The sequence below is a fragment of the Cnephaeus nilssonii genome (genome assembly GCF_951640355.1).
Source record: "Cnephaeus nilssonii genome assembly, chromosome: 8".
In the NCBI taxonomy this organism is placed as follows: domain Eukaryota; kingdom Metazoa; phylum Chordata; class Mammalia; order Chiroptera; family Vespertilionidae; genus Cnephaeus; species Cnephaeus nilssonii.
Genome location: NC_137079.1, coordinates 86,891,318 through 86,915,446, shown reverse-complemented (window position 1 = coordinate 86,915,446; position 24,129 = coordinate 86,891,318). Strand labels below are relative to the sequence as shown.

Here is a 24,129-nt window from a genome sequence, read left to right as displayed (position 1 = left end):
GATTCAGATTGGCAAATTCACCGCTATTGTTCCCTTTCTGTTCTTTGCTCGTGTGGTTAGTGATCTATGCCATTGACTTCCATGTTGCGGCCCAAGAGGCTTCTCTAGATCCTGCCATCATGTTCCCATTCAGCCAACGAGGAGGAAAAGTGGAGCAAAGGACACATGCCCTACCTGTTAGGACACTTTCAGGAAGTTGCATACATCACCTTTTGCTTACATCCCAATGTCCAGAACTTAGCCATATGCCTCACTTAGCTTCAAGGAAGCTAGGAAGTTCAGTTCTTATTCTAAGTGGCTAGTACCCAACTAAATTTGGGGCTTCTTTTACTGAGGAAAAATAATTGATAATGTGAAGGAAACCAGTAGTTTCTGCCACACCATCTTCCTCCCCTCCTCTCCTCCTCCAAATAAGAGAATACTACTTTGATCCCAGAACATGTACTGGGTCATTTTGACTCTTGGGCAGTCACTGTATATAATGCCTATGCATGGGTGCGTGGTGTAGCCCTTTCTAGGATGCTCTGCTCCATTTCTTCCTTCCGTGCAGCTGAATTGGTCAACTGATCAAGGCTTTGCCTAAGATGATTCACGCATCTTTGTCTCTGGTCCCTTTCTCTTCATTTACAAGTTTTTGGGCATTTTCATTGCTCTCATGGCAGCAGTTGACTGGTGGTTTGCTTTGGGCACGCATGGGACATGAATCACATGCTCCATTCCAGTTTACCAGAGAGTTATGCCTTAAGGATGGTAAGCTTGGATCTAGCTAATACTTAAATTAAAATGCATACATTGGTTTTAGTTTTAAAGAAAAAATACTTAAAATTCAGAACCTCAAGGGAATGCTCAAGTGATTAAAAAAAAGGGGGGGGGACAAATTGTTTTGCACAATAGAAGGAACTAAAGGGGCTGGAGGCTGTGAGGTGGACAAATCAGAAGGGAGCCACTCCATTAGAACAGGAACAGAGAGACCAGAAACCCCTATGGGAATCTGCAGGCTCTGTGCTATGGATATATTTTGTCAAGCTCCTCTTTTTTCTCTTCTATGAAATGTTCAGAAAACTTAACTTTTCATTGTTCACTAAACGTTTGTTTGAATAGATTCTTGATAGGACTCAAAGAAGAAGAGAGGAATGTAATAGTTTGTATTCTGCCACTTGCAAATTCAGAAACCCAAGCTAAAATAAGTTAAGAAAGAGAGAAATAGGGAGAGTGACTGAGAAAGTAAGTTGGCTTATATAAAACAGGGAAGTCCAGGGATGAATCTGGATTTAGAGATGGTAATGCTGTTTTCTCTCTCACTTTTTCCCCTCTGTCTCTTTTCTTTCCATCCTTTGTCCTATTTCTAGCTCTATCTCTCTCTCTCCATGTCTACCTCTGCTTTTCTCTGTCCGTTCATCTCACTCTTTTGATTTTCACTAAAGACAGGCTTTCTCCATGCAGCTCGGGATGGCACCCGCTGGCAGCCCCTGATCCACTTTTTCCCAGCCCAGCAGTCTCAACAGAAAGCAATTGGCTCCTCACTTTCTATCTGGAGGAAGCCTTGTTCCTGCTGAATCATGAGCCAATTCCTGGTTCAATCAGTAGACCAAGCATATAATGAACCAGGAGTGGCCCAATCTGGGTTACTTGACCACCCCATGGCCAAAGAGTGCCAGACAGTATGATTGGCAGCCCTGTCCGGACTGTATGAAGTTGGGAGTTTCCCAAAGGAAATGGAGTGCTGTCACCAAATGTGCTGGGTAGGAAAAGAAAAGAGAAAAGAAAGAAAGAAAGAAAAATAAAGAAAAAGCCTACCCAATTTACTACACTGTTATGTTTTCCATCTTTAAACTAAGATATCTAGTTGTATTTAGGTTAAATCACTAGTGCAGAACTGGACAATTCATACACTCAAACCACTGTCAAAATGTTGAATAAAAGGTGTGGAGAAATGGAAATTGACCAGCAAAGATTTCTGAGAATACCATTTCTGAGTCAAAGGGAAATTATGAAACAACTGAGTTTATCCTGATAGTCTCTGCAGAAATGCCCACTTTATAACAAAATAGATTTCTAGAAATAGGAGTAAAAGTTTGTTCAGTCCTGGCCATGTGGTTCAGTTGGTTGAAGTGTCATCCAGTATACCAAAAGGTTGCAGGTTCAATTCCCAGCCAGGGCACATACCTAGATTATGGGTTAGATCCCCAGTCAGGGTGCTTATGGAAGGCAACCAATCTATGTTTCTCTCTCATATCAATGCTCTCTCTCTCTCTCTCTCTCTCTCTCTCTCTCTCTCTCTCTCTCTCTCTCCCTTCCTCTCTCTAAAATCAATAAAAGCATATCCTCTGGTGAGGATTTTTTTTAAAAAAGTTTCTTCCTATTTAAGGAACTACCAAAATTCAAATTGCAATACAAAAAAGAGGTTCCCATATTTGATCTGACCAACAGTACATAAAAGTGCCTGTTTCCCACACCTTCACTATTAGTCATTTGGAAAATGCAAATTAAAATCACAATCAGATACTAGTATATATCTATTAGAACATCTAAAATAGAAAGGCTGGGCCCCTGGAGCCGGGTGAGCCCTGGGCCCCGGGTCGGGGCGAGGCCGCGGGCCCCTGGAGCCGGGTGAGCCCTGGGCCCCGGGTCGGGGCGAGGCCGCGGGCCCCTGGAGCCGGGTGAGCCCTGGGCCCCGGGTCGGGGCGAGGCCGCGGGCCCCTGGAGCCGGGTGAGCCCTGGGCCCCGGGTCGGGGCGAGGCCGCGGGCCCCTGGAGCCGGGTGAGCCCTGGGCCCCGGGTCGGGGCGAGGCCGCGGGCCCCTGGAGCCGGGTGAGCCCTGGGCCCCGGGTCCGGGCGAGGCCGCGGGCCCCTGGAGCCGGGTGAGCCCTGGGCCCCGGGTCCGGGCGAGGCCGCGGGCCCCTGGAGCCGGGTGAGCCCTGGGCCCCGGGTCGGGGCGAGGCCGCGGGCCCCTGGAGCCGGGTGAGCCCTGGGCCCCGGGTCGGGGCGAGGCCGCGGGCCCCTGGAGCCGGGTGAGCCCTGGGCCCCGGGTCCGGGCGAGGCCGCGGGCCCCTGGAGCCGGGTGAGCCCTGGGCCCCGGGTCCGGGCGAGGCCGCGGGCCCCTGGAGCCGGGTGAGCCCTGGGCCCCGGGTCGGGGCGAGGCCGCGGGCCCCTGGAGCCGGGTGAGCCCTGGGCCCCGGGTCCGGGCGAGGCCGCGGGCCCCTGGAGCCGGGTGAGCCCTGGGCCCCGGGTCCGGGCGAGGCCGCGGGCCCCTGGAGCCGGGTGAGCCCTGGGCCCCGGGTCCGGGCGAGGCCGTGGGCCCCTGGATCCGGGTGAAGCAGTGCCCCTGGGTCCAGCCGAGACCAAACCAGAGGGAGTCGGACCTGCATTACCACCATTTGTCCACCATCCAGAGCTGAGGGGTCAGTGCCGACATGTACTCATAGGGAACCGGTGGACATTGATATTGGGTCTCAAAAGAACTGTTGGTCCAGAAAGAAACTCACTACAGACTGATTCATTTGCCTGTCAGCATAACTATTTTTGCTCGTCGCACATTCAATTCTTATAAGTATATCTATAGTGACACATGATTTCGCTCATCTAGGGGAAATGATGAACAACATAGACTGATGAACAAGAACAGAACCAGAAACAAGGAGGCATCGATCGGACTATCGGGCCTCAGAGGGAGGATAGGGGAGGGTGGGGGGAGGGGGGAGAGATCAACCAAAGGTCTTGTGTGCATGCATATGAGCCTAACCAATGCTTAAGTTCAACAGAGGGTTGGGGCATCCAAGGGGAGGGGTGTGGGATGGGAATGGGGGGATGAGGACAAATATGTGACACCTTAATCAATAAAGAAATTTAAAAAAAAAAAAAAATAAAATAAAATAAAATAGAAAGGCTGACCATATTAAGTGCTGGTGAGGATGTGGGGAAACTGGAACTCTGATATATTGCTGATGGGAATGTAAAATGGTTCAGTCACTTTAGAAAAGATTTTAACAACTCTTAAAATGTTAAACATACACCATTCCACTCCTAGGAATTTACTTAAGAGAAAAAAGAGCTATATGTCCATACAAAAGCTTATATTCAAAGGTTTGTAGCAGCTCTAAGCTGAAAGTTGAGAGAGAAAACTTGTTAGATATTAAATTCAGACAGACCTTGACTTGAAACTCAGCTCATCTTGAGCAATTCACTTACCCTCTTTAAGCTCAAGTTTCTCATGCATAAAATGAGGATAATAATACAGTGCTTATCTCATGGGGTGGTTGTGAGGATTAAATTGGGTCATGCATAGGGCTAAGCACAGTACCTTACATATAACATGCATACAATAAATATTATCATTATGATTAATTGTGCTTGATACCTGATACATTGTAAGTATTCAATAAGTGTTAGTTCCTATTCTTCTTGTTTCCATGGTTCCCCACATCAAATCATTTTCCATGTTCATGTCTTACACTAATTTATATTCTAAAGTCAAATCAGCTCAGGGCAAAGAAGAGACACTAAGACAGTAGTTTAGGGACAATGTTAAAACATCATCATTTCTCTAAAAATAGTTTGACATGAAAGCACATATTCTGTGTGTAAATAAAAGAGAATTGCACAACTCAGGGGGAGTCGGCTTTCTGGCACTCTCACCAAAACACAATTCTCCATTCTGGGATGCATGCAGTCAGGGGCCATATCTCCCGATGAGGGCTGGAAAGAGTATCCCTAGAATCAAAATACTCATCTTCAAGTCCCAAGCACTAAAACAAAAGGGGAAGCCAGTGAGCTTTCTTACGATTGTCTACTTAGGGCAGAGATTTCTCTGAGCTTTTAGGGAGATGTGGGAGACATATCTGAGCTATGAATTAGTACGATTGTCCACTGGGGCACTCACTGGGGAAAGGAAAGAGAAGAAGAATTTGAGGCCATGGGAACCAGGAAGACTGGTTAAACCAGGGCCTGGACATTCTGATTAACTAAGTAGGTAGAAGTTCTGGGTCACAGGTGGAGATGACAAGAGGTAGAACTGCTGTGAGACAAGAGTTTGTAGAGAGAGGCTTCTAGGGTGTCAAAGCCCAGAGCTAAGCCAGAGAACAGCTACTGTCAAATCCTAATCATAGAAAAGTTCAAAAGAAAGCCCTGTCCAATCCTGTGGAAAGAGATTGGAAGTGGGTGGAGATAAGAAGTGAGTTTAAGAGAGCATGGAGTATAGTCACAATAGGTGATATTGTGTCACATCATCCTTGTTTCTAGATAATGTGTACTAGTATTTTGAGAATCCCAAATGCACAAAATCATGGGTTGATCCAGGTCAACCATCAACATCGACTGCGAGGCCAAATCGCTTCAGAAAGAAATCAATGCTCTGCATTTGGTGGGATCAGGAAGGTGTGTTGTATTATGAGCTTGTAAAAGCAGGTGAAACCGTTAATACTGATCGCTACCGAAAACAAATAATCAATTTGAACCACGCTTTGATCGTGAAATGACCAGAATGTGCCAGAAGACACGGCAAAGTAATTTTGCTTCATGATAACGCACCATCACACACTTCGAAACCAGTTAAAGACACGTTAAAAGGTCTTGCCTGGGAAGTATTAACCCACCCGCTGTATTCACCAGACCTTGCTCTTTCAGATTACCACTTGTTCTGATCGATGCATTTTCTGAGAAGCACTTCTAAACATACGAAGAAGTGGAAAATTGGGTCTCTGAATGGTTTGCCTCAAAACAAGAAAAGTTCTATTGGGACGGTACCCACAAATTACCTGAAAGATGGGGAAGTGTTTAGCTAGCGATGGACATTACTTTGAATAAAGCACTTTTGATGTTTCTCTTGAAATTATCGTGTTTTCTTTGATTACAAAATCCGCCATTATTAACCGGTATACCTAGTATGTATTTGCCTATTTTGAAGTCCTGTTGTACATTATTGACTGATCATTGCTTCCTAATTTACCTAAATCTTACTCTTCATTTCTCCTATATGCTGCTTGGGAAGGTCTCTGGAAATAGGATGGAGAGCCATTTGGGACAAGGGTTCAGTACATGGTCCATTTCCCAGGCTAGGTAGTTCCGGGTAACAGGACCAGAACTTTTTTACACACCTTTCTCCTAATTTTAATTTTGGAAACCATGAAGCTGGCCTTACCTCAAATTACTAACTACATGGACAATTATTTAAATTTACAGAAAGAGTTGGAAATTTTATTTTGTTCCTCATTTCATTGTGATACATACGAGATCATCAGTTCAGGCCTTACTCTTGAGCTTTAGAAACATTACACGGGCCTTGCAAAATGAGATGATGAGTTCGTTTCCACGTTTTCTCTAGTGACTTGGGTCTGAGGCACCAAACTCTAGCTAGGAACTAGTACACCAGATAGAAATCTCAGAAGGGGAGAGGGTTAAACAGACACCGGTACTAAATAATAGAGTCTCAGCAAAGTTTCTTCTGAGTGGGGCTCTTAAACTTTCTCACTGGCCCGTACCGTGCGTTTTCACCAGTTGGGATGGCATTCCTGACCCAAAGCAGACCTGACATCCTGAATTTTGAACAGTTTGGCCAGAGACAGTCCGTGCCTTCCCTCTGTGGTGCAGCCGTGCTACACTATCTCCTGGAGACCCACATTGGCGCAGGCTGGAGTGGCAACAGCAGCTTTGAATTTCTGCTGTTGCAGAGAAGCCTTGCTTGATATCTGACTAGGCTTCAGGACAGTCTGCCCCCTAAAAGGCAATTTGGTTGAAGATCCAGATGTGAGGAAGGCTGTAAATGAGCAGACCCAATCCAGGACGCTCCCAGGTAAGGGTATGAGGTACACCGATTCCCTGAAGACTTTGAGGGCAGAACAGGAAGAAAATATCAAGTCTATAAATGGTCCTAGGATTTATGGCCTGCTGTATTTGCACTGGGTTCAAGACCTCTTCCCTGTCCATAGGCAAGGTAAGTCCTACTGTTAATCGTCACGTGAGGGGGTGGTGCTATTGGACCAAAAACAAACCTGCAGATAACCTGGCTCAGAGTTTCACCACTTCCAGGCTGGCTGCCCAGGAGCAAGCTGTTCGTCCCTCAGAGTTCTGACCCAGGTTGGTGAAAAACACCTTGTTCTGTTTCCCTTACGCCAACGGAGATAAGTTAAATCCTGCTGAAGACTCCATTGATGGGAAGATAGAATAAGAGAAAAATGACCACAGAGACTGTACCGCATAATGTAAGTATTTGTTTAATCTCTCCTCTGCCCTCTCCTCTGCATCCCAAAGCCACTGTTCAAAGTCCAGCATTGCCTCTCATCTGGACGCCTGCCGCCACGTCTGTTTCTTGTCCTACGTCTTTCAGTTCCCCTCATGCTCCTCTCCAAGCCGTATCTGATCTCTGTTTAAGATTCATCAAAGCTCTCAGGGAATTGCCTTTCTAGACTCCTCTCCAGCCTCGTCTACCCTTTGCCTTTAAGGCAAACATACGAAGATTACGAGGTCCAGGAGAGCAAGGCTATCTCCTTCATGGTATTTGTCACAGCTGTGGTGATTGAGGGTACACAGCACCTGGGCCACAAATAGCTGTGGATTCTGTCTCCTTTGTTCACTGTCATAGTCAGCCTGGCCCTGGCTCCCTGTCCTGGCAGGGCGCCTGGCAGAACCAGCCATGCAAAGGGTAGTTTGCAGAAGGAAGGAAGACCCTTTTCCAATTTTACTCTGGAGGCCTAGAATTTTTTTTAAAGAATATGCAGTTTGGTTTTAAGAATATGCAGTTTCTTGGGAGAATTAAATGAACCAAAATTTCTTAAATGTAGGCTAAAGGGAGCCTATTTATTATTTTTACCACTAAGTGAAAATTGTGCCAATCTTATTTTCTTGGTTACTGGAAATGTCTCTCTAGTAAAATACATTTTTCTGAATTTTTTTCTCTCTAACAGGATGATTATGTCCCATAGGGCTAGAGTATTGTTAATTAAAACAATAGGATACACAAAGAAAAAGAAAAAAAAATTTAGATCAGGAAATGCTTAAATGTTTCCAAAAAATGTTTATCAGGAAATGTTATTCAAGAATCAAAACATTTCCTGCCTGATGATTATTCCACAAAGAAAAAAAACATGTGATGCCAGTTATGGGGTCTTGTAAAAAAAGAAATTCTATGATGGAATACATTTATTTTTTTTAAATCCATTATAAGCAACATGAGATAAATGGGAATTTCCCAGAATCATATGGCTTTTAAAGGTTTAGCCCTAACCGGTTTGGCTTAGTGGATAGAGCGTTGGCCTGCAGACTGAAAGGTCCCAGGTTCGATTCCGGTCAAGGGCATGTACCTTGGTTGTGGGCATATCCCCAGTAGGACGTGTGCAGGAGGCAGCTGATCGATGTTTCTCTCTCATCAATGTTTCTAACTCGCTATCCCTCTCCCTTTCTTTCTGTAAAAAATCAATAAAATATATATTTTTAAAAAGTTTATTATTCACATAAATATTTGATCCTTAAACCTTATAGAAAAAAATACAAGAAATAAAGTAGAAATTCACCAATATCTCACCACTCAGAGATGACCACTTTTAATATTTAAGTGAACATAATTCTAGGCAGGTTTCTGTGTAAATAAATGCCCTTGTGTACAACTTTATGCAAGTGGTTTTTATGATAGGTACTATATCAGCAACATAGCATAGATTTATTTTCCTGCAATAAGTCTAGACCTGTAGTATTACTGTTCATAATTGTGCATCATATGTTTCCAGTGGGATATTCCAAGTTTCAGCAGCAGCTCTCCAAACATCATATCCTCATGTGACAATGTAAAAAGAAACTAAAAGGGAAGAGGGGAAGAGGGGAAGAGAGGGCAACTGAGTGGGTGGAGGAGTCTTATAATTTTTAAAAATAATTTTTTAAAATTTCAAATAGAAAGGGAGAGGGAGAGAGAAATAGAAACATCAATGATGAGAGAGAATCATTGTTCGCTGTCTCCTGCATGCCCCCTATTGGGGATCGAGCCCACAACCCAGGCATGTGCCCTGCCCAGGAAGCAGACCTTGACCTCCTGGTTCATGGGTCGAAGCTCAACCGCTGAGCTACATCAGCTGGGCTGGAGGGGTCCTTCTTAGACTCCTCCTAGTGACTTCCTTGTATGTGTCTACAGCCAGGATGTCACATGTCCACCCCAGAGGATGCTAGATGGCGTCTGCAGAATTATACTAGAACACCCCATCCTCCCAGCCCCTATGGGATTTAAGGAGGGCTAATACCCCCATAAAGTTGTCCTTAGATGTGGAGTCAGAAAATTGTTCTCTTTTAGTGTGACCTAGCTGTATTTCCAAACTATGACCTGCAGAAACATAGATCATAGATCATAATAGCAATGACATTATCTGGGATAACATTTGAAAAAGAAATTGTAAATGATAAAATAACAGACAAAAAAATAGAAACACAAAAGAAAAATGTCTATCTGATATAGAGGCCATCTCTTTTCTTCTGACCAAGAAATGTGTTGTTTAGTGGCCTTTTTTCCTCCTCCCCTTCTCCCTCCTTCTTCTCTCCCCCTACCTCTCCTCCATCTCTACTCCTTTTTTTTTTCCTCTTCCTCATCCCATTTTCCTCCTTCTCTTTCTCCTCCTCCTCCTTCTCCTCCTACACTTCCTCCTCCTCCTCTTCTCTGGAACTGCTCCCCTCAGTCAGACTCCTTATCCCAGTACTTTGCAATCTTTAGCTTCTGGCCAGTCAGCTTTCCCACAATTTGGTCAGCCAGTTGAACCCAAGTCTTTGCTTTTTCTTATCATTTGCAGTATACTATTATCTGAAATGTTGAAAACTTCAAAATCACCAATTTCATAAAGTCTTGAGGAATTTAAGTTTTCGAAAACTAATCTGAAAAAAGAAAAAAAGAAAACTAATCTGCTTCACAAGGTCATTACTCAATCAGTGGCACGCCAGGGCAGCTAAGTACAGTTCTCTTTCATTAATTAATTTTATTTAATCTGTAACAAGGTGACCTATGGAGAAACTTACTTGTACTTAATTTTTGCTGCTGAAGACTCAACAAGGAGGAAAGAGAAGATTCCTCTTCCCTGAAGTATAACTAGACTTTTCTGAATTCTCAAGAAAAAAATCAATAGAAGGCAGGGCATTTCTGCCTGGCTGTCTGGAAAGCAAAAAGCAAGATGAAGTCTCTCTGCTTTGGAGAATTAAAAAGGGAAGACAGTCCCCTTATGGCTGGGCCCAATGTGGAATGGAAAAAGAACAAAGGCTCCAAGTTATGCTAGAGTGGAGTCATGAATCTACTCCAGGAAAGTGGCACAACATTGAGGGGAAATGGCCCCAGGAGTGGCAGGAGAAGCTGAGCACTAAAAATTATATCTTGAGAATAAACGACATCACCAAGGGAGAGAGAATAGAGAAATCCAAGGACTGAACTCTGGGCATGCCAAGGACTGGAGATGTGGGGGATGAGAGGTGATCAACCAACGGAGCTGCCAGTGAGATGGAAGACCAGAGAGAGGGGCCTCCTGAAAGCGAATGCTTCAAGATAGCTGGTGTGAACAACTGTTTCAAATACTGCTGAGAACTGGAGTGCGATAACTGAGAAATAACCCCTGATTTTGCAATATGGAGACCGGTGGTGACTTTTCCAAGAGCAGTTTCAGTGGAGAGGTGGGAGCAGAAGACTGATTGGAGTGGATTCAAGAATGAATAGGTGGAAGGGATGAGGATACAGTGAGTATAAATGACTCTTTCCAGGAATTTTGGAAGAAAGCAGAGAAATAGGGTGGTAGCTGGAGGGGAATGGGTTGTCAGGACGTTGTTTGATTTATTTTAAGGTTAGAAATTCCACTTTATTTTTTTAAATTTATCTTTATTGTTGAAAGTATTACAGATGTCCCCTTTTCACCTCAGTGATTCCCCTCCACATCCCCATCCTCATCCCCCACCCCTAGGCCTTCACTGTACTATTATCTGTATCCTTAGGTTATACATATATGCATGCAAGTTCTTTGATTGATCTCTTCCCACCCTCCCTCCCCCCTTCCCTCTGAGATTCGTCAGCCTGTTCCATGCCTCTATATCTCTGGACCTATTTTGTTCATCAGTTTATTTAGTTCATTAGATTCCACATATGGGTGAGATAATGTGATACTTGTTTTTCTCTGACTGGTTTATTTCACTTAGCATAATATCCATGCTGTCTCAAAGGGTAACTTTTTTAAAAAGTTGTGAAAATTTTTTTAACATTTCATAAGCAATGTTAACATGCTTATGGGAATAATCCAGAATAGAGAAAATTTAATAACGTAGGATTAGGAGGTGACAACCGCTAGAGCAGTGGTCGGCAAACCTCGGCTCGCGAGCCACATGCGGCTCTTTGGCCCCTTGAGTGTGGCTCTTCCACAAAATACCACGTGCGGGCGCGCACGTACAGTGCGATTGAAGGAGTACCCTAATTAAGTTAATAACAATGTACCTACCTATATAGTTTAAGTTTAAAACATTTGGCTCTCAAAAGAAATTTCAATCATTGTACTGTTGATATTTGGCTCTGTTGACGAATGAGTTTGCCGACCACTGCGCTATAGTAACAATTTTGAGAATATCAAAGCAGATCTCATCCAAAAGTGGAAGAGTTGGATTTAGATGGGAGCATGGGCATTTCATTCTTGGGAGCAGGAGGATATACAGAGTGCACAAGTCCAGATGTAGGTGCAATGCACTGAATGCATCTTCTTAAAATTTATGTGTTAAAACCCTACCCCTCAATGTGATGGTATCAGGAGCAGAGGCTTTAGGGAGGTAATTAGGTCACATGGTGGAGCCCTCCCTGAATGGCATTAGTGCCTTTATGAAGGAAATTCCAGAGAACCTTCTTGCATTCTTTCCACTGTGTGAGAATACAATCAGATGGCATTTTGCAACCTGGAAAAAGAACCTGCTCTTGAAATTCCAGTCCCCAGAACTATGAAAAATAAATTTCTGTTGTGTATAAGCCACCCAGTCTATGGTACTTTGTTAAAGCAGTCAGAACTGACTTAGACAGTAGGTAAACTTGATAGATGTGGTGATGGAAATGATAAACCCTAAAATACTGACCTATACTGTCAAAGTAAAACTTTTTAATCTGATAAATTTAGCAATATTGTGATACCAATAGACTAAACTATCCAAAAAATTTTGAAGGGAACTATGTGATTTAGTCATCTTTCCTTCCTGCTTTTAATTTTTACCTTCTGGGGAAAAAATGTTGGTCCCAGATAAAATATATATTCCTAAGAAAATATGTAGATTTAAAAAATATATATTTTAAATATATATATATTTTTTTATTGATTTCAGAGAGGAAAGGAGAGGAAGAGAGAGATAGAAACATCAATGAGAGAGAATCATAGGCTGCCTCCTGCATACGTTCTCCCCCCAGGTGCCCTGTCTGGGAAAACATGACCTTCTGGTTCATAGGTTGATGCTCAACTGCTGAGCCAAACCAGCCAGGCTATACATTTTTTTAAAAAGAACCTTCTTAATTTCTGAGAAAATATTCACAATTTTCAAAACAATAATCCTATATAATAAAAAGCTAATATGCAAATTGACTGAATGGCGAAACGACCGGTCGCTATGACACGCACTGACCACCAAGGGGCAGACGCTCAATGCAGGAGCTGCCCCCTGGTGGTCAGTGCACTCCCACAGGGGGAGTGCCACTCAGCCAGAAGCCGGGCTCATGACTGGCGAGCGCAGTGGCGGTGGTGGAAGCCTCTCTCATCTCCGCAGCAGTGCTAAGGATGTCCGACTAGATTGCAAGAGGGCACAGGCCAGGCTGAGGGACACCCCCCCACACACCGAGTGCATGAATTTCATGCACCGGGCCTCTAGTAATAAATAAAATACTTTTATTGTTAGAAAATTGTCAGGATTCAACTAAAATTTAGTGTAAGGGATGTATGAGCTTCAGCTGTCAATATTAGAAAAGATGAAATGTACAAGGCATACAGATTGGCCTTGGGACTGATGGGAGTGACTTAATCTCTTTGAGTTGCCTTAGCTGAAAACTGAGGATGACCCCTGCCTTAAAGGATTTTTATGAGCTCCAAATAAGATAATATAGTTACAGCTCCTGGTATACAATAGGTACTTGAAAAATGGCAGCTACCATTATTAAATCTATTGGTTTGAATTGAGAGCAAACATGTTGCCTGGTAAACTTATTCCATTTATGAAATATAACTAGTGGAAGAAACTAGAGGCAGGAACATGGGACCTCTCTGTACTATCTTCACAACTTCCTGTGAACCTATAATTATTTTCAAGGAAAAAGTTAAAAAGAATTTATTTCACTTAAGCTCTATGAGAAATAGCTGTACCTCCCTCCCATCTTGTGTAATGGCATAGTTGCTATCATTTATCTGATGGATAATGAAATCCTGCTATTTTTCTGTGAATGGGATGATGCATTGGAAAAAGCATTGATATTATGAATCCAAAGATTTGAGATAAGTTACCTTACAATCTGGGCATCTATAAATTGAGGACATATTTAATCTCTCTCAGCTCTATGATTTTGTAAATATAAAATACAAAGTAATGTTAAGCAAAGAAACATTATGTAAAATTACCAAGATTTGCTAAATAAGTATAATTATACTGAAAGTGATTGAAGGATAAACATTTACTAACTGCATAGTAAAAGGTAAAATTTTAAATGTTATATACATTTTAAGATTATTTATACTTATAATGTTATTAAATCCAAAGTATTGTACTTATAATATTACAAAGATTCAAAATGTGATGAAATCAGATACCTGCTTACAGAGCTGATGGTACTCTATGAAAGTGATTTCTAAACATTTTTGATCATGTGCTCTGATCACAAAAATATGCACTATTGTAAATCTACATGTGGAATATTAGTACAATTTGATTTCTTTTTTAATTTTTTAAAATTACAATGTACATTTAATATTATTTTGTATTACTTTTAAGTGTACAGCATAGTTGTTAGATAGTCATATACTTTACAAAGTGTTCCCCCGATGTTTCCATTATCCACCTGGCACCATACATTATTATTAGAATATTATTGACTAAATTCCCTATGCTGTACTTTATATCCCCATGACTATTTTGTAACTACTAATCTGTTTCATCTAACCTACTTTTTATTTATTTCTACTGTATTCTTCATTTCAGATATTGTATTCTTCACTTCTGACTGGTTATTTTTATGGTTTCTATGTTCATTTTTATGCTGTTGAAGTTCTCACTTAGTTCCTTAGCATTCTTATAACCACTTGCCTGCTTCCATTTCATTAGGTTCTTTTTCCTAGAGGTTTCTCCTGTTCTTCCATTTGGGGCATATTCTTTTCCTTTCCATTTTGACTGCCTGTCTTTGTTTCTGTGTATTAGGTAGATGGTCTACGTCTCCCTGTTTTCATAGGGTGGCTTTATGTAGTAGGTCCTGTGGGATCCAGTGGCAAAGTGTCCATGATCAGCTCAGCTGGATGCTCCAGAAATGTCCCCTGTGCGGCTTATGTGAACCTTCTTGTTGTAGATGAGTCTTGATTGCTGTTGGCCCCTTTTGTGCATGGGATCAACCCTCAGGCTGCCTGCTAGGAGGATCGATCCCGACACAGTGTATGAACTGCTGTGTGGGTGCTGACTACATGAAGCAAAATTGGTTTCAACAGGGTCTGGTGGCCTTTGGATTTGCCACTTGTGGAGCTAATCAGGTCCTGCTGTGATGTGGTCTGAAGTCCACCACTGGGTGTGCTAGTTCTGGTGCCTCTTGGACTGAACTCTGGTGCAGGTCAATGTCCAATGCAGCCTGTGACTGGCCCTGGGCAACCTGTTTTGAGCTACAAAGTGACCCACAGTTTGTGCCTGTCTGTTCTGGGCCTAAGTGTGCACTAAGCACTAAGTTGCATAGAAGGCCGGCTTCCAGCAGCACGGAGCCTGGTGGTAGGTTAGCAAAAGGCCCAAGATACCCCCGTGACTGCTAGGCTCCATCACTGAAAGAGCCTCTGGCAGCGCGCAAATTGCAGGAGAACGTTTCCCAGCGAATCAGCAGGCAGGGGTGAGTGGTACCAAACTGATACAGATTCCAACTCAGCGCCAGTGCTTGGTACGAGGCCACCCAGCAAAATCTCAGGGTCCACCAAGGCCAGCTGCTCACAGAACTCTGGCGTGGGGCAGAATCTCAGGAAGTCATCAGAATGAGGCCCCGCAGTTTAACAGACTCAAGCAGACCAAGACTGGGCTGTGTGAAGGAAGGGATCTGCACAGGATCAGTGGTGCCGGTTGGGCCTGGGAGGAGAAATTGGCCCTGAAGCCACACAACTCAGTCCGTCCTGGATTCTGCCCAGACCTCCTCCAGAGCCTGAGCTCAGCGAGGCAGAGCTGCTTGGAGCTGGGAGGGTGAAGCCAGTGGACCTCCTGTGGGGGAATGACACAGGTCAGGCTCTCAGGAAGGTTCAGGTGAATGGCCCGCACTCCAGAGCCGCACAACTCAGTCTCTAACACCCCGAGTCTGCCCAGACGTCTACACCCAGAGCCGCAGGCAGCTGACACCTCTGCAGGGCTTGAGCTTGCAGGGCAGGGAAACGGGGAGTTGGGAGGGTGGGGCTATTGCATCCCCCAGGCTGATGCCATCTGGAGGGGAGATCTTGACCCAAGAAAGATGGAGTTTGTGGGTAGTGCGGGAGAGGAACTATGCACAGGAACCCTGGCGGTTGTCCCTTTGGATTTGTCCTTGGAGCCACACAACCCAGTCTCTCCTCTCACAATTCTAGTCCACTTTGAGCTTCTCTCCCTCCACCAGAACTCAGGGTGAGTGGCTGCAAGTGTACTGTGTGCTGGCCCATTAAGAGGACATCCAGGTTTTTAGCAGACTTCTATCTCTCCCTGGAAGACAGAATCCCCGCTGCTTTTCACAGCCAGATATTATGTGGGCTCTTCTTCCTGGCTCTGGTGCTCTGGGCTGGGAACCGGGTGTGGAGTTGAGACCCCTCACACTAACCCAAGACTTTTGTTGCTGGGATATCCCTCCAGATTCTCAGTTGCCTCACATGGGCTCAGGGCCAGCCCTTTTTGCACCTATGCCCTTCCTACCAGTCTCTATGTGGCTTCTTCTGTAGATACTTGTTTTAAGACTCTTATTCAACTAATCTTCAGTTGGTTATTTAGGTTGATTGTTCTAATTCAACCTAAATAACCAGTTTGGTCCTGGGAGGAGGTGAGTGTGACTTCCTCCTACTCCACTGCTATCTTGGATCCCCTTGATTCTTAATTTAGGTAAAAAATAGAGATAGTCTAAAAGTTTCTTCCCATATTCCAACTGCTCCAGGGGTCAGACTTGTTACAGGAAGTTTCCCTTTCTATATTTTGGGACTATACCTGTTGAATCCTCTGCTCTAATTATTCTTGTTGTAATCACATCTTAACATTAAGTTCCCCATTAACAATATGTGTCAGTGCTAGAAATCAAAGAAAGTCTGTGCTATAAGTTTTTCATAATTTAGGAATAATCTCAAGACCTTTAAAAAGCATCGACTTTAATTTTAAAATAGCCAAACCTTAAAAAAATAAATACTAACTTGTAAAGGAGTATCATTTGTGTAGGGAGATAATTATTACTAGGTTGATTTGTAAATGATGCGTTACATTCTGTACGAAAGTGGTTTTCTGTAATTTTGCTCTCTAAATGGTGACTCAAATCCCTTAAAATGTTTTAAATACGAAACAGTTTGGATAAAGGGAAAAAGTGACAAGAGATCTTGAGTGTTTGAATTAGAAACAATTCCTGTTTAATGAAAACTAAACTTGTTTAATGATGAATTTTAACTCTGGAGGTGGTCAGAGGAAAAGCCTTTTCCTGAACAGAAAACCAAGTCATTAGGTTTTCAATATAGACTCAGTGTTATACAGCTTTGCCATGGAAAGGAGGAAGGAGAAAGCTGATCAAGGTATAAAAAGAGGTAATCTCAAGCCTTTTTGGCTTTGATATCAACCACTCTTAAGAGGTCAGGCTATCCAGGCAGTCAGGCCCAGAACTGGCACAAACCAACTAAAGTGAGAGTAGACAGTGGATTCGTGGATTTGTGTTTCTGTTGAAGTTTCGTAATGTAGTGTGGAAGCATATGTGAGGAATTAAAGGCATGTAATAGATTAATTCCACAAACATCTATTAAGTATTTTGCAGTACAGAAATCAATAAAGCATGATCTGTGCCCTCAAGAATTTCACAATCTAGTGAGATTTAAACATTCCAAGTAATTGTCGTATAAGGAAGGTATGTTGAGTGATAACCCCTCCTCTCTGACTGCTTTTCTTAGTCTGGCCAACCTCTCCTTTTAGATAAGTACTATTGGAGTCCCTCTAATTATCCCTTTAAAATAAAAATTCTAAGTTTTCCCTTCAGTTATGGTTATGTCAGAGTTTACATTAAAAGGACAAAGAGTAACTGGATTGTTTCAGGGGGAAAGTTTGTCTTAGGCAATGCCATGCATGTAAACTTCTGGCCGTACTCATGTCCTGTACAATCAAACAAATGCAAGACTCCTTCTGGAGCTCAATGGAGGAAGCTTTGCTTTATAGACTTAAGTGACTACTATAGCAGCTGCAATAAGGGCAGCGAGGCATTCTGGAACTTCTCCAATGAAATGTCATTTCCCAATGAAACGACAAAAGCCAGACCAAACAAGAGACTGACATGACTACACTGGGTTGAAATCTGCTATTTTCTCTGGCTGTCCTACTTCTGTCAAATCACTGAAATGTTGAACCTATGCCATTTAAAAGCCGGCCTATAAGCAATCGGCTTACTTTATAGGAACAGCTAATACTATTAGTTGTGGAGCATTTTACCAAAATGCACTCAGGCAATGTAAGTGTAGTAATCTGGAAGGAATCACTGCACATTATAAAGCTGTGGTGCATTGTACTAAAACGTACTAAGGCCCGCAGAAGGGCATGCAGTGTGATACAAGAAATTACTGCGACTTCCTAAAGGGCGTGTGGCTGGGCCTGGCCTTGGTCCCCAAGTAACTCAGTTCCCTCCCCAGCACACACCACCCGTTATTTCAGCCTTTGTACCAGAGAGGCGCAGGGCTCGTCCCACAGGAGCGAGGCGACCGGGGGAACCGAGTGAAAAAGGCGGTTTGAGACCCCAGAGGGGAACCACCCCTGGGACAGCCGGGCAGGACAGCGGACAAGGCTGCCCACAGCATCAATCACACACGCCTCACACGTAGGATCGGGCATCTCCCAACTCCCAAGGCTTTGGGGACCAGAACCATGGAGAAGGTGGGGGTGTCCCACAGGGGAATGCCGGAGAAAAGGGCAGAGATGGGCCCAGGCGAGAGGCGGTGCCCAGCCCCAGGAGTCGGCTCCACCGGAGGGGCGGGGGTCGGCGAGGAAGAGCGGGGCGCGCCGTGGGCAGCAGAAACGAGAGGAGGGGCGAGGCGCCTTCCCCGGCCCCCCTCCCCTCGCGTGGGCTCCCCTCTCTTCCCCTCCCTGGTCCACCCGGCACCCGAGCGCATCCCGAGGCCTGGCCGCTTCCAGGGGAGGCGCCACCTCGTCGCGCCCGTCCCGGACGGTGCAGTGCGAGCGGCGCAGGAGGCGGAGCGGCTGCGGCGGGGCCGGCGCTGAGGTAGGGCTGGGGTGCGGCGCGCCGAGCCGGGCAGGGCCGGGGCTGCAGCGGGCCAGTCTCCGGTGTCCCCGGGGCGGTGCCGCTGCCCGCGCTGCGGGACGAGGCCGCCGCTCAGAAGCAGCTTCTGAGCCCGCAGCCGCGCCCACCCCCCGGGAGCGCAACTGCACTAGCGGGGCCTAGGCGCCGCCGCGGGCTGCACCGCCGCCGAGGCCTAGGGACCGGGCATCGCTGCGCGTGCGCAGACCCGCCAGCGGGGGCTGGGCGCGGGGCCCGGGGTTGCACGCCCACCTGCCAGCCGCCTCGGCGGCGCTGCGCATGCGCGACGCTGCCGGCGGAGGTAGCGGGCCTGGTCTAGGGCGGCGTTTGGCGTGACCGTGGGGGTGTCGCCTGCCCGGAGACTACCCAGACCGGGTGGGGGGCGTCCTGGGCGTCTCTGTCCCTTCCCCTCGCCGTCCCACGTAGGCTACTGGCGTGTTCGTTTCTGTCGCCTCGACTCTGGCCCGGGTCCCGTCCATCTCTTCACCTAGGCCCAGGCCCCAATGGGCTCTCTGACTCCTGGTACCTTCAGCGTTTGGCCCAGATTTCGAGGGATAACGCACAAAGGTGGACCCGTAGGCGAAGCTGCTGTGAAACTCATGTGGAAGGGATGGGGAGAAGTCGCTCTAAATCTTTATTTTAAGCTGGCAGGTAATTGCTTCTCTCAGACCCGGAAATGGGGGTTAATTCAGGGGCAGATAACTTTCCAAGGGCCGCGCCTTGGCCGAACAGGAACTTCCCACTTGAACTGGAAGGCGAGGTCAGAGTGAACTTTTTGCTTTTGCTCTTGGGACATGACCTACAACGTTGGAACGGTTCTAGTCCACCACTGTGCCTGCACGCCTGCCCTAGAGCTGCCCGGTGCCCCGCTGGGCCCCTTACTCTCGGTCAGAGCCGAACGGAAAGGGTCGCGCTCACACATGGCGCTTTGGAAGGAGCTCCTTCCTCCTGGCTCTGCACCTGCTGGTGCCGTTTCTGCCTGGCTTTACACCACCCTGGGCCTTGGTACTTAAGCCAGTTGCGTGACTCCTGGGGCTACTGGGAACTTTGCTAACAACGTTATTACTGTGTGCCTTGCAATCTTACACGATGTGCTGATACAGACGTTTGGGGGCTGGCACAGAAGAAGTGCTGTCAGAGAATCTGAGTACTCTAGGTGAAATGTAATTTCTGTTTTCCAGGGCACTAGGTAGTGTATACCAGCACATGTTACCAATTGGAATATGTTCTCGCACACCCCACTCCCACCAGGCAGGCCTCATGGTTGGTATGGGACTCCTCAACCTAAGGGCCTATCCATTCATTATTTTGTCCATGTTCAAAGCTTACTTTCCCCCTCCACCCACATCTGCACAGCACCCAGCTTCATTCAAGCCTCAAAACAATTGCCATCACTTCATGGAGGTAGCTACCTCTTCTACAGTTAGCTGCTGCTTGCTCTTAAGTTGCTCTGTTTGGCACTTACCACTATCTGATATGATATGACTAGAGGCCTGGTGCACGAAATTCGTGCACAGAGGGGGGTTGTCCCTCAGCCCAGCCTGTACCCTCTCCAATATGGGACCCCTTGAGGGATGTCCGACTGCCCGTTTAGGCCAGATCCCACCAGGATCGGGCCTAAACGGGCAGTCGGACATCCCTCTCACAATCCAGGACTGCTGGCTCCCAACTGCTTGCCTGCCTGCCTTCCTGATTGCCCCTAACCGCTTCTGCCTGCCAGCCTGATCACCCCCTAACCACTCCCATGCCAGCCTGTTTGCCCCCAACTTCCCTCCTCTGCCGGCCTGGTCACCCCTAACTGCCCTCTCCTGCAGGGTTGATCACCTCCAACTGCCCTCCCTTGCAGGCTTGGTCCCTCTCAACTGCCCTCCCTTGCAGGCCGGGTGCTTCCCAACTGCCCTCTCCTGCTGGCCATCTTGTGGTGGCCATCTTGTGTCCACATGGGGGCAGGATCTTTGACCACATGGGGGCAGCTATATTGTGTGTTGCAGTGATGATCAATCTGCATATTACTCTTTTACTAGATAGGATAGAGGCCTGGTACAGGGGTGGGGGCCAGCTGGTTTGCCCTGAAGGGCGTCCCAGATCAGGTGGGAGTTCCTTTGGGGTGTGGGGCGGCCTGAGCGAGGGGCCTGTGGTGGTTTGCAGGCCGGCCACGCCCCCTGGCAACCCAAGCAGAGGCCATGGTATCTGGAATTTATTTTCCTTCTCCAATTGAAACTTTGTAGCCTGGAGCAGAGCCAAGCCTGGGGCTCCCTCTGAGGCCGGCAGCCATTTGTGTTGGGGTTATAATTGAAACTTTGTTGCCTTAAGTGGGTGGGCCCGGCCAGGGTGTGAGGAAAGCTTTGCTTCCCCTGTTGCCGGTGGCAACCCTGGCCTGCTCTCTCAAGCTCCATTCTGCCATTTGTTTGAATTTGTTTACCTTCTATAATTGAAACTTTGTAGCTTGAGTGGAGGCTTAGGTTTGGCAAGGGCAGGTGGAAAGCTTGGCTTCCTCTGTTACCTAGGAAACCTTGCTCTCTGTGGCTGTAGCCATCTTGGTTTGGGTTAATTTGCATACTCGCTCTGATTGGATGGTGGGCGTGGCTTGTGGGTGTGTCGGATGTATGGTCAATTTGCATATTTGTCTATTATTAGATAGGATCTGTCTCCTCCATAATCAGATCTCAGTATATATTTGTTAACTGTATAAATGAAATTGAAATTTGTCTCCAGAAATATTCTATACTAAACTCTCAACTTGGATTCATTCATTCATTCAACAAACATTTATTGAGTGACTGCTTTGTATCAGATCCTGGCTAAGTGTTTGGATATGTCTGTGTACATAATAGACAATGATTTCTTTTCTTCTGGAGCTTACATTCTAGCAAAGAATGAGTAACAATAAACATTTAATGCTAGAAAATTATGAGTGCTATGAAAAAAGAGAGCAGAGACAGGGGACTGGGAGTGTACATATGGGTTGCAGTTTTAACAGCATGGTTACTGTGGGTTTGAAGGGTAAACTGAAGGTGATAGTTATGGCAGAGAACTGGTTTTTAGAATTAATTGTCTTTCTGGGAGAAAATGTTCCTTGCCATTCACTACTATGTCTTTCATGGGGACTCATACTATGACCATTATAGCAAGTGTAATCATCTTTTATAATATAAAGGTAAAACAAAATGTTTTTTCAAAGTTAGTTCAAGTCATCCAGGGTTTTACAGTTTAACTCAGCACATCAAGTTGAGAGACTGGGCTCTTAAGTGGAAGAGACTAGCCAAAGGAGTACTACAGATGTGTTGGAAAAATTTGTATGTTTTCTTTACATTTAACTACACTTTGCAATTGTTTCTTAATGTCCCTCTGACTGTGTAGACTTGTGACGTTGTTTTCTAAGCGTGGTCATTGCTTTTCTTTATTTGAAACTGTTAAAGAGTCACTTGGTATTATGTCAGGCTTTAAGGTATTAAATTATTGCTCTTAGAGACTTCTGAATGAACCAGATAGGCCTAACCAAATTTCAGTCCATAATGACATGTCATATTAACAGACACACTGGTTAGTAGTGATTGCCTTACCAACAACAATGTGTAGCTACTGCCTTTTATATGCTTTGTACGGGGAAGTGAATTATTTGACCTGTTCTTTGAGAGGATTCAGAATGTATATATTACCATGTTCAGTCATCAAAAGATTGTCTGCTTGTCCAATAGTATTCGACCGTGTAGTTATTAAGAGTGTAGGGAAAACTCTTGAAATAGAGTATGTAAGAATAAGACGTTATCTGTTCTAAACAGGGATGATTTGGAAATAAATTATTGAACTATACACACTTAGGAAAACAACCAAAATAGGAAATGTCATGCAAAAGATTGTCTTAGTGGATGTATATTTAGTTTTGAAAATTACTCTTGCCAAAACTTGAAACATTGGCCCTTGAGCATCTAATTTTGACCCTGTAAAGGCAGCGATCATCAGCAGGAGCTTCTGCTTAGAAAAGGATGGATCATGTGGGATGATCTAATGCCATGACACTTATGCTCCCATTTTCTTTTCATATTGCAAAGCAAATATCAGTACAGTAAGAGCCTATAATAGCATAGTTTTAAAATTATATTTAAACAAATGAGGAAGTGCATAAGGAACTATTTTACAAAGCACTTTTTTTAATATGAGTAATTAACTATATACAACTATATACATGAGCCAAGTAATAAATCCCAAAACTTGTGTAAGGAAAAAAAAAATAAAGTAACATGTAGGATGTATCATGTGGGATGACTAATGCCATGACACTATCACCATGAAGAATACCTTCCCAATACAATCCCAGCCCCTGTTCAGTGTCTGTAAGAAATATTGCACTCCTGTGCAGAAAAGGGGGAAACTTGTAAATAGATTTAGACCAGAAGTAAAAAACACATTTTTGCTATTCTAGTACACTAATAGTAAACTTTTCTCTATTTTCTCTATTTTTTTCTATGGCATTTAAGATGCTATGTTGTGTCTATGCTATTTGGTTATTATCTTCCTATGGTACTGATAAAATTTTATTTTGCAGGTGGAGAAAGAAATTGGGGGTTATGAGTTCTCATTTTTAAACCTGTATTGAATTCCTGTGTCCATGGTAAAGGCAATATTAAAATGGTGGCATTCTGATTCTGAGATGTTGTTTTCCTTAACTTTGGGCTATCCTCTCATACTTAGATGATTAAGTTAAGCTTAGCATCTTGAAAACTGTCTTGTCAGATGGAAAAGCCAAATCATACCAATTCAATGATAGAATTACATGGCAAATTTTATCTTTGGTATTACGTCCATATGAAAAAAATACCTATCAAAGTCCTGCCATATATATGTCACTATATCCACACCACATTAAAATTCTATTGTTTTCTGCATGTTTTAACATTTTATCAAATGTGTATCATTCTGTAACTTAGTGATTTTGGTCAAAATTGTTTTGGAGATTTATCTGTGTTGATTCTGGATAATTTACTTAATTAGTGTGTGGTATGCACATACCTCAGTATATAGCTTTCTATTTCTAGTTTTGTTTTTGTGAACATTTTGTATATACTCTAGAGGTTATCTAGACCATTGTTTTCTAAATTATAAGGCATGACTTATTAATGATCTTGAAATTATTTTAGTGGGCTGAGTATGTTTTAAAAAATGAAATAGAGAAAGATAAGATAAAACAGGGTAGAATAGAATAAAATAGAAAAAATACAAAAGAAGATATAAGCATCTCATGTAGTAAGGGTAAGATTTTATGAAACTTTTGTTTCAACTATATATATATATATATATATATATATATATATATATATATATATGTATATATATAAAAGATTGAAAGGCAGTATTGTTGATTGCTCTCTAAAGTTATTATATCAGTTTACATTACTTCCAGCAATTCGTCTTTTGGTCTGCATCCTCACCAAAACTAGGTATTTTTTCTCTCTAATTTTGCAGATCTGATAGATGAGATCTATC

At 44.3% G+C, this 24,129-nt stretch overlaps 1 protein-coding gene across 5 annotated transcripts in view; it reads left to right on the top strand.

Moving 5' to 3' along the window:
• Positions 1-7,122: 7,122 nt before the first annotated feature.
• Positions 7,123-24,129, top strand: part of RCBTB2 (RCC1 and BTB domain containing protein 2) — a 49,178-nt gene continuing 32,171 nt past the window's right edge. Inside the window, exon 1 of one of the 5 annotated variants that reach the window (XM_079778519.1) lies at positions 7,123-7,195. The gene's annotated coding sequence lies outside the window, so the exon portion shown is untranslated. Of the gene's footprint in view, positions 7,196-10,678; positions 10,689-18,566; positions 18,610-18,956; positions 19,297-24,129 lie in introns of those variants that run through there. The other 4 variants (XM_079778523.1, XM_079778522.1, XM_079778521.1 and 1 more) reach the window with 4 other exon arrangements.